We start from the raw sequence: 13388 nt of genomic DNA, 5'->3' as shown, positions 1-13388 counted from the left end.
ACAATAGTTACGAATACTCCAGAGATGCTGCTGAGAAATGGATCAACTAAATGTTGTAAAATTGTAACGGTTCAGAATCTGCCCCTGAATAACTGAGCTGTCAGACTCAAACACCAGAGACACAAACATTCAACTTAGATTTTGGAAAAACCGTAAAAAAGAAATAATGGAAAGTAATTGAAAAAAGTCTTTATTTCTCGGGAACAATCTGAAACCAACTGAATTGAATTAAAGGGGTTGTTCACCTTTTAGGATGATGTAGAGATATTCTGAGACAATTTGCAATTGGTTTTAATTTTTTGGGTTTTTTGAGTTATTTAGCTTTTAATTCAACAGCTCTCCAGTTTGCAATTTCAGCAATATGGTTGCTAGAGTCCAAATTACCTTAGCAACTAGTGATGTGCGGGCTGGCCCGAAACCCATGGAACCCGAGGGTTGTGTAGGTTCGGACCGACTCCTGCACAAAATCTTCAGGTCGCGGGCGGGTCCTAGCAGTTCCAGCTTCCGGCGCCGGAATTTATAGACTTTAGTCCGCCTCTGCCTCACCCCTTTTGTGGCGTCACTGAGGGGTGGGTCGGGCGCAGGTCTATAAATAGAGGGCAGCAGCGGGCCCAGGCCGGGTGCGGTTTGGGAGGGGACGGGTTTAGGGTCGAGAAATTCTCACCCCGCACAACACTACTAGCAACCATGCATTGATTTGAATAAGAGACTGGAATATGAATAGGAGAGGCCTAAATAGAAAGATGAGTAATAAAAAGTAGCAATAACAATAAATGTGTAACCTTACAGAGCATTTGTTTTTTTATATGGGGTCAGTAATCCTCGTTTGAAAGCTGGAAAGAGTCAGAAGAAAAAGGCAAATAATTAAAAAACTATAAAGAATAAACAATGAAGACCAATTGCAATGTTGCTTACAAATGACAACTTTTAGTATGTTATAAATTGAACGTAAATGTGAACCACCCCTTTAATATTCTGTATATGTTTTTTTTTTTTATTAACAGTTTTTGGTATTTATAACCACATTTCTGTCACAGAAATTGAAAAGGAAGAAAGGAAAAAGAAGATGAGTAGGGAAGAGAAGGAGGGAGGAGGGATGGAGTACTGGCCTACGAGGCATCTGCATGAATAGGATGAGCAAGTGCTCACTGTGTCGTGAGAGCAAGCTGTTGCTCGCCTAATCAAATGGTCCACATGACAGTTCTTTCATATAGCTGTATGCGTTCCAATTCTTGTTTTATTTCTTTAGCTGTTGGGAGTGTGGGCTTCTTCCAGTGTTTTGCTAATAAACTTCTGCTGGCTAGTAGTAGTTGAATGGTTGCCCTTTTTTCGTTTTTGTCCATTCTCTGCGTAAAGTGACCCAATAAGACCATTTCTGGTGATAGTATATGGGATATTCCCGTGGTTTCTGTAATAAGGCAGTTGACTGTGGTCCAGTATGTTTGAGCTATAGGACAATCCCACCACACGTGTAGCAGGGTTCCAACTCCAGTTAGGCATCTCCAGCAGTTATTTGGTACCCAGGGGAAGGCCTTATGTATTTTCTCCGGGGTCATGTACCAACGGTACATTATTTTAGCGGTTAGTTCATGGTGGTTGAGCGCCCTAGAGAATTTGGATGTTTGTCTGAACAGATATTCCCACCTCTCCGTATCTATTGATATGTTCAAGTCCCTTTCCCATGCTTCTTTGGCCGACAGTGGTTGGCCTGTGATGGATTGCACCAGTATGTTATAAATGGTAGAGGTACCTTTCTTGGTCCTCATGGTATTCCAACACTTAAGTTCGAAACTGGTAGGTTGATGTGCACTCAGCCATTTGTTTGCTCTTAAGTAGTGCTGTAACCGAAGAAATGTATACAGTTGGGCGTCCGGTAGTCCATATTGCGTTGTCAGGTTGGAAAAGAGTTTTAATCCATTGTGGTCATAGAGGTCCCCAATCTTTGTGATGCCATGGTGTAGCCACGACTGTAAGTACAGATCCAGTATCACCTCGCGGAAAATGGATATGGGCGCCAGCATCGAAAGTGGGTTGCTTAGGTGCCGGTTAGCCTTAACCGTATACCAAGTCGTCAACGTGGCTTTAAGTGGTAGAGGCAAGTGTTCCAAATTTGAGTAATGGTGCTTTCCAAAGGTCCAAATGTGGGACAGGCCAGTATGGCCAAAGAGAGATTTATAGAGCCAGTGTTCCATGTCCACCCACTTTTTTGACCCTTGAGGTAAGTGCCAGTCAGCCAATTGGTCTAAAATAGTGGCCCTATAATAGGCCTGCAGATTCGGGCAGGCTAATCCTGCTTTTCTTTTGCTGGTATACATCACTGAACGTGGGATCCTCGGCTTCCGATGGTTCCAAACAAAGGACATTAACAGTCTCTGTAATTGTTGAAAAAATGCATTGTACATTGGGATGGGCAAAACCCTAAATTTGTACAGAAACTTGGGTACTATTAGCATTTTAATTGCGTTCAACCGTCCCAACCAAGAGACATAGGTCGTCTTCCATGTATTGAGGGTCATCAGAGTGTCTTTCAGCGTGGAAGCGAAGTTATGCTTGTAAAGCTGCGCTGGGTCAGCCGATATTTCCACACCCAAGTAGTGAATCGCATTGGAACACCAATCTAAGTCGTATCGATGCTTCAGTTTGTCGATGTCCAGCCCAGGCATAAGTATGGGCAATGCTTGGGTCTTAACAACATTGAGTTTATAATAAGTCAACTTGCCAAAATGACCAATCAAGTCAAACAATTCCTGCAATGCAATATCGGGGTTAGTTAACAATAATGCAATATCATCCGCAAATAATAGGACCTTATGGTCTTGAGGGCCTATCTTTACCCCCTGGATGTTTTGAGAGTTCCTTATGGCTTGGGCCAGTGGTTCAATACTTAAAATATAGATGAGAGGCGACAGCGGGCATCCCTGTCTAGTACCGTTTGTCAGGGGGAAGGCTTGAGATAAGAAACCATTAACATTCACCTGAGCTGTTGGGCCAGAGTAAAGGGCCATGATAGCTTTGGAGAATAAACTAGGAACATCAAAACCTTCTAATACTAGCTTCAAGTAGTTCCAATTCACGCGGTCGAACGCCTTTTCAGCGTCTAATGCCATTAATATGGAGGGAATCTTTTGCTCATGTATTCGGTGGATCATATTAATAAGCCGTCTAGTGTTATCATGCAACTGACGACCCTTAACGAAGCCCGTCTGATCTGTATTTATCAAATGAGGCAAAGCCGTCTGCAGGCGTTTTGCTAGTATGGATGCGTAAATCTTAAGGTCACTATTCAGTAGTGATATAGGGCGATAGTTCGCACATTTGGTGCTGTCTTTGCCTGGTTTAGGTATAGTGGAAATATACGACTGTAGCATTTCTTGGGGAAACTGTCCTGCATTGGCTGCAGCATTCAGGGCCCTAGTAAGGTATGGGGCGAGTGTTGTAGCAAAGGACTTATAGTACCTGTTAGTAAAGCCATCTGGGCCCGGAGCTTTATTTTGTGGTAAATTTTTTATCTCTTGTAGGACTTCATCCAATCTAAGGGGTCCCGATAGAGTTGAAATATCAGAGGCTTGAAGGCAAGGTAGGTGTAATGATAGTAGGAAAGACTTAATATCAGCCTCTAGGGGTTCTGCTATAGAGGAGTCGTCTTTCAGATTATACAGATCACTATAGAATTGAGCAAACGCATCTGCTATATCAGTAGGATTTATTTTGGTTTCTTGAGTGGACGTCTGTATCTTTGCTATTCTGTGTTGTGTCTGTTGGTTGATAAGTTGCCTTTTAAGAATGGCGGTCGCCCTATTACCCATAACGTATTGAATACTTTTAAGTTTTATTAATTGGTTTTGGCATTTACTAAGGATGAGTAAGTTCACCTCCTCTTTGAGTTTATTTAAGAGGTCTATAGTCTCAGGAAAGGGGGACATTCTTTTTTCCTGCTCTAAGTCATTTATTCGTTTAAGTAACTGGTCCTGCTTAGCTTTCACAACTTTTGATTTGTGGGTGGCTAAACTGATTAGATGTCCTCGTAGCACTGCCTTATGGGCGCACCAAAGTGTTAGGTCAGCTGTGTCCGTGCAATCGTTTTGGGAGAAATATTCAGTTAAATTGTTTTCTATATGATTGTGGATATTTTTGTTGTTCAGCAAAGAATTATTAAGCCGCCACGGGGGGCGAGTAGTAAATTGATATCGTTCTTGTAGAGTGAATGCAACTAGTGAGTGGTCCGTCCACGTTGTGTCCTTAATCAAACATTTCGAGATTACGTTCAGCGTTTGGGGGTGGGTCAAAAAAAGGTCAATCCTAGTATACGTTTTATTGTGAGGGGAGTAGTATGAGAAATCTAACATGTTGGGGTTATGCACTCTCCATACATCATACAGGTTGTATTGTGCTAATAATTTGGAAAAGGTTTGCGATTTCCTGAGGACCGCCTTGCGGTATTGAGTGGGGAGCGCATCTACTCGTGGTAATCTATCCTTATCCGGGTCTAGAACATTATTGAAGTCCCCACCAATGATGACAATGCCCTGTTTACAGTTTTGCAGTTGGTCAAAAGCCTGCCTCAGAAACAGGTTTTGATTGGTATTAGGGGAGTAAAGGTTCATCAACGTATAATGCTGTTGGTTGATAATGCATACAACTATCAAATACCTGCCATTGGGATCAGCTAAATGTTGTACACTTGAAATGTCCAGGGACCTTCTAGCTATGATTGCCACACCTCTCTTTTTTGTTAGGGAGGGCGCTGCCGCTATCATTTGGTAATGTTTATTTGCAATAGACATTTGGTCCTTCAGCCGAAAATGTGTTTCCTGGACCCAGATGATATCTGCCTGCATCCGTTTGCATTCCGCTAGGGCTAGTAGGCGCTTGCGTGGGGTGTTTAATCCCCTCGCATTAATACTCATACATTTAAGTACCATTATGGCTAATACGAATGCTAGTTTGTGTACGATTTAGCTGATCCCAGGATAGCAGAACAAAAACCACAGTACAGTACATGCCAGTCTCCCAGGGAGGGGTAGGGAAGGGTAAGAAAAGGCAAAAAAAGAGCATGGAAAGGTAAACAGAAAACTTACAACTTATATACAGTATAGCCAGCACCAGTGGCCAATCTCTCAATGCATGCATGCCCAAAGATGGGCAGACAGTCTTGCAGTGGTAGAGTAGGGTGGTAGGGGGTGTTTAGTACGGTAGTTGTGGAAACTCAATTTTGGTTTCCAGTTCCGGTGCCTGGATCATAGAAACAAAGGGAACAATTAGGCGACCCAGGGACTTGGGTTCAAATTTGATTCGAGTAGGTTGTGGGTAGTCAGGTAATAGCCACATCAGCCTCCTTTGCTGTCTCAGTATCCACATGGATCCGTCCAAGTTGTTGTTGCTGTGGTTTCAGCGGTACTGTAAGTGGCACGTTCCACTTCGCTAGAGCTTGCTTCCCCTCTGCCACATTTAGGATAATTTTTGTGGAGTTTTGCCAATGAACCAAGAGCTTAGTTGGGTATCCCCATTTATATGGTATGTCGTGTTGGCGCAAAGCTTGGGTGATTCCGGCTAGTTCTCTGCGCTTCGCCATAGTAGCTGCAGAAAAGTCAGCAAAAACTTGTATTTTCTCATACGGTTGTGGAAGCATTTTATGCTGTCTTGCGTAGCGCATCAGATCTTCCTTAATGTGGAAGAAATGAATCCGAAGTATGGTGTCTCTGGGTGCCCCGCTTGGCGCATTTCTGGGCTTGGGGATCCTGTGTATTCTATCAATTAGGAGGTAGTCTACAGGGGTTTCTGGAAGTAGTGTAAGGATAAGATCCTGCGCATACTGGCAGAGTTGTGGCTGCAGAATATCTTCAGATACACCCCTCAACCTAACGTTGTTCCTTCTTGAACGGTCCTCCATATCAGGCCAATTTATTTTGCAACATAGTGATTACTGCCTCTTGGGTTTCAACTGTGTCAGCCATGGTGTTGTGCGCCCCAACCAACTCCTCCATTTTAGTCTCAATTAGGTCAGTTAGGGCAGCTATAGTTTGGAGCTCAGTTTTAATGTCCTGCACTGCCTGCTTTGTATCTGTACAAATGTCCTCTCTTAACTGCGCAAGCATCACTTTTAAATGCGCCTCAGTAATACTCTGTGTGGTGTCAGAGTACTTAGCTTGTTGCCGTTCCATTTCAGGTGCGGTACGCCCCGGAGAGGATCTGCAGGAGGAGGACTGTGCGCAATCTTGGCTGTCGTCTTGGGTCGGCGTCTTAGGCTGAGAGCCGTAAAAAGCGGTGAGTCGCAGGGGTTGCTGCTTGTCTTTTTTTTTTCGGCATGACTGCAGGGATCGTTGTGTGTGAGTAGTGCTCGTTTGGGTTCCGTAGGGTCGCAAGAAGCTTCAGTTTATCGGCACCGGGACTGGAGCTGAGCTAAGATACGTGCGGTCACATGCGCCCGCAAGCCACGCCCCCTAATATTCTGTATATGTTATAACTAAAGTGAAACGACCAAGTCACAACGAAGAGATCTGGTCTCCATTTCTGGATCTTTGGATCCACCAGGGAATCTGAAGGCATTAGACAGACTAACTACAGAAGAACATACAACTCCAATAGGACATGCACAGCTGGAAGAGTTCTAGCATACGCTGCATTTACATTATAGATGTTTCCATGCCACATTGCTTCAATAGTCAGAATCACCACGGGTGGGAGAACACAAAACAGAGAGAGATACTGCTTTCAATTGCAATTAGATTTATACAGACTTTCAAAGGGGTTGTTCAACGCCAAATTAACTTTTAAGATGATTTAGAGAGAGATATTCAGAGACCTTTTGCAATTGTTTTTCATCTTTTATTATTTGTGGTTCTTGAGTTATTAAGATTTTTGTTCGCCAGCTCTCCAGTTTGCAATTTGGTTGCTATGGTGCAAATTACCCTAGCAACCATTCATTCAGAGACTGCGATATGAATAGAGGAGCAATAAAAAGTAGCAATAACTATAAATCAGTAGCCTTGCAGAGCAATTGTTTTTAGATGGGGTCAGTGAACCCCATTTGAAAGCAGAAGAAGGCAAATAATTAAAAAACTATAAAGAAAAAATGAAGACCACTTGAAAAGCTGCTTAGAATTAATCATTCTACAACATACTAAAAGTTAACGTAAAGGTGAACCACCCCTTTAAGACAATGAAAATGCTAAATGCATATTAGAAAGTTGCTTATAATTGCATTTTCTTTTATTATAGACACAAAAAAATTATTTGGTGGTCATCCCCTATCTGAAATCAGAAGCCTGGGAACTCCTGGTTATGGACAAATGTTACAAGATTCCACAGTCATGGAAATGGATGTATCAGCAATAGCTTCAAATATCTAGGGCAGCAAATATATGTGCACCCCTTATTTTACACTAACTGATTGTAGTTATACAGCATAGTGTTTAGCAATGGGGTTCTAGGTTCAATTCCAGCCAGGACACTATATTAAAGGAGTTTGGATGTTCCCCCTGTGCCTGATTGGATCTCCTCCAGCCACTCCAGTTTAATCACTTTTGATAAAATGGACTATACTGTGTAAAGGGGTTATTTACTAAACATCGATTTTATCTGGTAGCCCTTTTTGGGGCAAAAACTCACATTTTTCATGGAAATTTCCCCCCCCCCTCCAAGATTTGCAAAAAGCCCAAATCTGAAAATCTACCATCTCAGACCTGTTGAGGTCCTGTATAAATTAGGGATGCAGCTAATCCACTGTTTTGGATTTGGCCGAACCCCCCAAATCCTTCACGAAAGATTCAGCCGAATACCGAACCGAATCATAATTTGCATATGCAAATTAGGGGTGGGAAGGTGAAAACATTTTTTACTTCCTTGTTTTTTGACAAAAAGCCACACAATTTCCCACCCCGCCCTTAATTTGCATATGCAAATTAGGATTTGGATTCATTTCGGCCAGGCAGAAGATTCTGGGAATAAAAAATTATTGCATCAGGTTTACACTTGATTTTTGACAATTGAGTTTTTCCACAATCCGGTTAATTTGGGTTATTTTTATTAATAAATAAGGTCAAATTGAGAATGGGAGTTTGGTTGTGTGTTTTTGTTTTTTTTTTAATAAAATAGGAGATAAATTTGGATTTTAGTAAATAACCCCCTAAGTGATAGGGACCTATGACTGTAAGCTCCACTAGGGCAGGTATCAAATGGAATGATGTATATTTTCTGCTCATACAAATAATGGATAACAATATTATTAAAAATAAATTATTTCAAAGGGCATTCTGCTTAAAAGTCACTATAGCTGGTCTTCATGCTGGGCCACACCACCACTGCAAAAGAAATTATATAGAAAGCCAGCTTGCCTTATTCAGAACCACTGCAATATAGTCTCATATATCACAATAAGCCCATCCCTTAAATACCTTCTCACCAGGACTCTACAAGACCATTCTTGACATATTTTACTTTAGCCAGAGGCTTTCCACCCATACAGTTTTCATTGAGTTTAGAGTAAGCCAAATTATTTCTTTGAAGGATTATAACAAATCACAATATGAAACTGTCATATGAGCAGACTACAAACTCCTCAAAATGTATGGAGGTTTCCAACACAAGTCCAACACTCTGTACGTCAGCCAGAAAGAAGATGAGAGCCACAGTCCTGAAGAAGAACATCAGAAAGCGGACACCCATAGATGAGCTGCTAATGGACTGTCTGAGCCAGCAGCAGACATGGAAGGAAGATCATGCAGAGGAAGGACCATGGCAAGTAGGGTTGCCATCTGGCCGGTATTTTACTGGCCTGGCCAGTAAAAATTATGGTTGATCATAATGTTATTAATAGGGAAAAAAGATATATAGAAAGGCCAATATATTTTTCTGGAAAATCCTAATAGCAAGGCAAGACAAGACAATGCATAGGGAAATCCTACCAGTGGCTGGAAAGGGCTGGACCCAAAGACAAAACTGAGGAACCGATCAAAGCAGCAGAAGAACAGGCACTTAGCACTGGATCCTTACAGCAGGGATCTACCACACTAAACAGGATTCACAGACAGTCACATAAATACACTGATACATAGCTAGCACTGTGTACAGAAACGTCTGAACAGCGTATGGGATAAACCCTCCCAAGTCCAAATGGGAGATGCCTTAGAAGGTCATGGAAAATTGTACGGCTAAGATCCTTTTGGACTTCCAGATCCAGACTGACAAACAAGCACTGTCCAATCAACTGATTCTGCTGGTAGACAAGGACCAGAAGACAGTGTTGGTGATCAGTGTAGAATGTGGATGTAAAGGCCAAAGAGGACCCAGTTGTGGTAGGAGCACTTGTGGCTTTGACTACAAAGCTGAGAAAATGGTTCCAGTAACAACATCAGAGAACTCTGTTCGGGAAGAGAGCAGTATTGGGAATAGCCAAAATGATGAACAGAACCCTCAAACTCCCAGGCATCTGAGATTAAGGAAGACACACGCCGCCCATAGGGGGTGTGAAGTCTCCTTTTTAGAATCAAAATAAGCTCTGACATTTCAGGAACACAGAGACCCAAACAGCTCAATAAATAGTGACTACAGCAACTTACAGCAGTCCCTTTGGCATTTGCCAGAACCCAAGGAAGGGGAGGGAGAGGGAGAGGGAGAGGGAGAGGGAGAGGGAGAGGGAGAGAGAGAGAGAGAGAGAGAGAGAGAGAGAGAGAGAGAGAGAGAGAGAGAGAGAGAGAGAGAGAGAGAGAGAGAGAGAGAGAGAGAGAGAGACTGCAATGTGACAGCACTCCAAGAGAGAGAGAGAGAGAGAGAGAGACTGCAATGTGACAGCACTCCAAGGATTTTAAACAGGGTAAAGTGTCAAAAAAGATAGGCTTTTATCGAACTTGACGTTTCAGTTCCATGGTGGAACTTTCATATATAAAATGTCTTTTTGGCAGTCCAGATTTTTTAGTTTCACGAAGAAACTTTGTGCGACTTCAGAATACCAAGCGACGTGTGTGCCATGCCGCAGGGGACTTTTCATTTTAGCCGGCGCAAGACAGAGGTAAGGCATTCGGGGAGATTGGTCGCCGCAAAGACGAGGCGATTAGTCGCCAGGCGACTAAATCTCCCTGAATCGCCAAGTGTGACCTTACCCTTAGATCTTGTATCTGCTCCTTTGTGGTGCTGTCAGACAGTTGCATATGTGATTGAATCTGTTACGTGATAGATCTGTTCAGGCAGCAGCTCCCTGGGGCTATTGGGGGATGTGAAGATCTGTTCTGTTATTTATTCTGCCTTCTCTCAATGAATATCTTGGTATTCATATTCACCTTTAGACAAAATGCCTGACTATACTTCTTGTCGTTGCTTTTTAAATGTGCTCATAAGGCAGACAGCATAAATAAAAAATAGTCCATACCTATATTAATATTCCCTGGTAAAGTGATTCCAACACAAAAACTTACAGATTGCAAGAGAAATGAGACTGGGATAACTATAAGTAAAATCGGCAATGCTCCTGGATAGCAAATAAAATATATTTTTAATAATAAAGGTGAACTAAACACTCCAAAACAAATGAATGTAAATGTGACACAAAATGTATAAGAAAATGGGTAAGAATTTGATACTGGCCTTAACAGCAGGCCTTTGGGATGGATGTGGCCCTCAAATAGATTTGTATGGACCCCACTGAGCTCAAGGACTCCACAGCCTTTGTATAACATCATCATTATAGAATAATCAGAACCTCAAACATGAGATAGGAGAAATAATCAGCCCACTACACGCACAATGTTACGCTGCTCTGAACCCAAGTGACTAATGATTTTTCTGCAGCTCCCCTGAAGTATCTGGTTGCTAGGGTAATTTATCTTACAAACCAGTCGAATGTCGGAATAACAAATGGGATGATAAATTTGATAATGTCCAAATAAATGCAAATAAAGAGTAAAAAATGGCAGTGATCTCGTCTCAAGATTTACCCACTTCCTGGAGTCGAATAGGAAAATATGAACAATGGAAAAACAGGTAAATAACAGTGGTTTTTGGTTCACGACCTTGGGCAGCAAACAAGTCTTTACTCCCTGTCTCAGGATAACTGGCCTTTGTGAAATACATACAGTAGACTAGCAAAGTGCTATTTCAGTGGGGATCTCGATCTTGCACCCATTTAAGATGCTCAAGAGAAGGAGCGCAGTACATTTTGGTGAATTATCCATAAAGTCTCATACGTATCTGTAATTAAGGTTGCCACCTTTTCTGGAAAAAACTCCAGCCTTCCTTTCTTTTATGGTTTATCCCTATAAATAACATTGGCATCAAGCAACATTTTTACCGGCCAAGAGGCAACCCTATCTGTAATCCATGTTATTAAGATTAATCTGACTGCATGTAAAATGGGGTGCAAGCGCCTGCAAAATATTTATACTTTGCAGCCCACACCAACATTGCTGTATATCACAACTGGGTTCCCCAGCCCACAAAAAAAATAGCCAATTACTTAGGGCTGAATGACTACCCAATTTCTTACTGTCAGTTCTTAAAAACTAGGCTTGTTAACTAAGGGGATAGCAGAGGCAAAGGGGCCCTCCGGCAGGGCAGAAAACTCCAACTCCCCGGAAGGGGATTTACACAAATTAGGGATGGATGGCCTGAACTACTTGCTACAATTACATGTGTGACATATAGTCTGAATAGGTCTATTTTACTATAAACATGTCCTGTGCATTTGTCTACATCTCCAGCACCCCCGGTCCCTACCGGCCGAACACAAACATGAAACATTACTGAGTTTCAAGAGTCATAACCAGAGCACAAAAAGGGATACCCAAGTATAACTCTCCACAGCAAATACATGGACACGTAAATCACCATTACATTATGCTAAAGGGGAAGTAAAGTCTAAAATAGAATAAGGCTAGAAATGGTGTATTTTGTATACTAAACATGAACTTACTGCACCACAAGCCTAATCAAACAAATGATTTATGCTTTCAAAGTTGGCCATAGGGGGTCACCATCTTGTAACTTTGTTAAACATCTTTGCAAGACCAAGACTGTGCACATGCTCAGTGTGGTCTGGGCTGTTGCTTAGGGATCATCATAAATTATCAAAATAGTACAAGTCAAATAATATCTGCCAGAAGCCGACACAGCAAGACTGATTAATAATCAGAATATACACACTGCACTGGGTCCTGTGTTGTCATGTAATCTAATGTGGATTTTATAGTTTTTGTATTGTTTATTACAAACTTTCTCCAACTCTGCAGAACCAGTGGCTGCAGCAAAATAATCCTCCAAATAGAATCCCAGTTTATCTGTTTAAATCTGGCTCCATGATCTTTGTCCCTGCAGCTGGAGTTGTAAACAGTAAAGGAGATGTAAAGGTGAAAATAAAATCCAATACAAATCTCTACACAGTCGCCGACTGCTCTACAGGAAAAACAAACAAAGCTGCTTGAGTTCTGCATGGCTGGGAAGTAAGGCGGGGGCTCCCCCTGCTGTTTATAAGTATGATTGTTTCCCTGCAGAGCAGTTAGGGACCTTCTGACAATTCCTATCCACAGCAGTAAATGAAGGGAGAATTTCACTGCATACAGTCAGGTTTCTTATAAAAACAGTACACAATTCTTAATTAAAATATATTGGAGACAAGTTTCTTTTTCATTAAAGTAAAAATGGGATTTTATTATTTATTTTTGCCTTTACATGACCTTTAAGAATGACATTTTCTGTCACTGAGCAAAACAAAGCCTTGTTGGGGTTAGTATGCCCTTTAATAGTGATTATTGTGATTGTTAGCAGTGAGACTAATGAAGGTCAGCCATTGGGATGTGACACACACAAACACACAGAAGCAAAGCAGATCCACCGAAGCTGAGGCCACAGATCACTCACACGGTATATACCCGGGGCCTGCAGCTCAATACAAGGGATACTCACCTGACAGCTGCTATAGGAATAACAGCAATAGAATATGGCGCAACTACATGCAATATAGACGTACAGCAAAGGATTTACATACCGGTTCACTCGCTGGGCTGCACTCGACACCAGCCGGTTACCGACGGCAGACTGGGCTCGTCCCTACGTGAACGCGCTCGGAAGGTATTAAGCGCACGCTCCCGTCAGCTGCTAAACATAACTCCACCCACTTCAACCACTCAGCGTACCGATTGGCGATCCTTTCCATTCTTTCTAGGACGGTGCTCTCTGCCTGACCAATCTCTCGCTTGGAGGCGGGGCATCTTTGTCGGCCATGATTGATTCTGGCGCTGTGAAATTAACTCGCTTTAAATTCCCATTAGTAATAAAAAAAAAAAGGGCACGCCATAAAATCCTGTATATTGTTTATATCAGTTTGCACCTGTCTTTTTATACATTTATAGTAGAATTAGGCAGAATTCTTGGGATAAAAAGATTTTCACTATCACTACATG

General features: G+C 42.1%; 1 protein-coding gene across 9 annotated transcripts in view; it reads right to left on the bottom strand.

Annotated features, from left to right (window-relative positions):
- Window positions 1-13129, bottom strand: part of synj1.L (synaptojanin 1 L homeolog) — a 75889-nt gene extending 62760 nt beyond the window's left edge. For all 9 annotated transcript variants that reach the window (XM_041581567.1, XM_041581569.1, XM_041581570.1 and 6 more), the window contains exon 1: window positions 12974-13129. The gene's annotated coding sequence lies outside the window, so the exon portion shown is untranslated. The remainder of the gene's footprint in view (window positions 1-12973) is intronic.
- Window positions 13130-13388: the final 259 nt, after the last annotated feature.

This window comes from Xenopus laevis, chromosome 2L, assembly GCF_017654675.1.
Source record: "Xenopus laevis strain J_2021 chromosome 2L, Xenopus_laevis_v10.1, whole genome shotgun sequence".
NCBI lineage: Eukaryota > Metazoa > Chordata > Amphibia > Anura > Pipidae > Xenopus > Xenopus laevis.
The sequence above is the reverse complement of the archived record's forward strand: the minus strand, read 5'-3'. Positions and strand labels throughout refer to the sequence as shown.